We start from the raw sequence: 2583 nt of genomic DNA on the forward strand, positions 1-2583 counted from the left end.
CTGTCTTGCTGTCTATTGTAATTTAATATGCATGTCTCATGACTTTCAAAGGTACATAAAAAATTATAAAGTACAAAACAAGATAAAATGTAACTTAATGCTAGTACATGATCCTGTACTCTTCTAATATTAATAGGTATACCTCTTAGTAACCCCCAGAGATTTTTCAGAATTCCAAATGCATTTTCAGTCTTGACTCATGTTATTGCCAAGTGTAAATTGAATTCCTCTTACCCATCTACTTCCTGATAATAGGTGGAGACAACCTGATAGACTTTAGAGTTGTTTAGGCCAACAAAGGTTCATTTTTGTAGACGCAGATTGTCTAGGAATGCTCGAATTTACTGGTTTTATTTATAAATACTAAGAGTGAAGTAAAATCGGTAAAGTAAAATAAAATTGTAAAAAGAATAATATATTGTTAGGGTCTCTTCTCTGTTGCTTAATAATATCTAAAAGCTTAGGAGGCACTTCAATATTTATATTCTACATGTGAGTATTCACGGACTACATCTATCTATTATACAATTATGGATCTCTCTAATTGTAATTTGTAATGTCAGGTATGCTTCAAAGATGCTAACACCTGGAGACCCTGAAAATCACCACATCTTTTTTGGTAATTGCAATATAGCTAACAAAGAATCATGCTGTTCCTAATAGTAATTATCCAATTGTCAGAGTCTTTAGACTTATGGTCTAGGTATCAAGTCAAACGAAGTTGGCTCCAATTGTTTCTGTTATTAATGAAATGATCAGTTTCATGTGCAGGTTGTATCTGCAAAGGTAGTTGTAATTGCAATCCTTCTAGGTCACCTGACTTTAACCCTTCATAACTCCTTACTTAATGAATAGATATCTTCCGGAGGACTCCCTACTAATTTACAGGAAGCTATTCTACCGGATTGACAGATAATCCCTCAGTCAGCAATTCTTAATTGCTCTGGGTAACAGGATTTCAATCACCATTCTAGTAATGGGAGTCATTTCTGCAACTACAATGTATCTCGAAACCTGGTTGTAACATTCCATGAAGTCCATTGGCTTCTATAGTAGTATTCCTTAGAGTTCTAGACTGTTCTGGTTATTGTAGAGTAGGTGCGAATGTATTGGTTTCTTATTGAGATTCTTTATAATTTGATACCATCTTTTCATACGAAGACGTCCTGTTACCTACGGCCCATGCCAAAGATATTACATCTTTGAAGCCTAGTTACTCTCTGAGTAGTTGATAGATATACTCAATTCCACTTCCCAGACCTAGATGTAGGTCTCCTCCCATATATACCGTAAGCAATATCTGGTTGAACAAAAGGCCATAATGTATATGGTATTACTCTCAAACCTTCAATCCTTTAGCATTATAGTCACAGGACGTAACTGAGATAGTTATGTATGGTGATGTGCAGGTCCTGTAAGGGGGATAGAGGGGGGTGTTGTAGACCATAGATTCCGATTCCGAGAAGGGTTACCCTACTTAGGTAGTTTCTAGGTATCGGATCCCAGTATTGCTAACATGAGTCTTCTCCACTTAAGGCTTTGCCTCGAATGCCTTTTTGGATACATATAAAATAAATTAATAATTAAATTTAAATTTAAACAATTAATTATTAAACTTTAAACATTAATTCCTTTGGGACTATATTAGGGCAGGGTAAAAAGCCTTCTGCATTTGCTTGGCTTCAGTAGGAAAACCTTTTCTTTATTGTCCTTCCTTTGCCTGTCATAGTATTTCTGGATTATCGTGGTGGAACTCTTCCACCATTTCCCTCAAATTATGTATACCTGTAGCAGGCTCCCATGTATTCTCATCTTCAGAACGACCTTGCCACTTAATAAAGTACCATAGTTCATGTACCTCTTGGTAGCGACTGCGCATTCTTTTTCGGTAATAGTGTATCTTGCTTCTTACAATTTTCTACATCTCTCATCGTAAGTCGCACTCAATATCCTGGGGCTCTCAAAGAGGTTGTTATTGGTCCGTATATACCGATTCCCTGTAGGTTTCTAATAGGGATACATGGAACACTGAGTGTATATTCCATCGATCTAAAATATTGAGTTTATGGATACAATTTTCTCATTTCTCTAAGATCATGAATAGTTCTCATAATTTTGAACTAAGCTTCTTTGATTTCCGATGTGTATGAATTATTTTTAGGTTTAATATCACTTTATAGCCCATTTTGAAGTCACGTTGTTGCTTGGCCTTCCTATTATAGTATTTGGCCATAGCTCCTTGTCTATATTGAAGTGATTGCCTCGCTTGCTTGTGGATCGTTTTTATTCAATTCACATAAGATGTTGCTCATGGATTTTGTACCTCGCATTCCTTCATCCATTCAGTTTGTAGAGATATCTGTAGTTTATGTAGAAAGGGGTCATTCCATGTGTATTAGTTTCTAAGTTATTGTAAGTGTGTTTAGCTAGGGGTAGCAATTGGTACCAGTCAGTCTGATCATAGTTGATGAAACTTCACAAGTAACCTTCCAGCACTTTGTTGGTTCGCTCAGTTTGTCTGTTCATCTGTAGGTAGTATGCTGTAGTCGTCCTCCTTTTTATGTTTAATGTTTTGTACAGGGA

The sequence above is a fragment of the Tuber melanosporum genome (assembly GCF_000151645.1).
Source record: "Tuber melanosporum whole genome shotgun sequence assembly, scaffold_94, strain Mel28".
NCBI classification, from domain to species: domain Eukaryota; kingdom Fungi; phylum Ascomycota; class Pezizomycetes; order Pezizales; family Tuberaceae; genus Tuber; species Tuber melanosporum.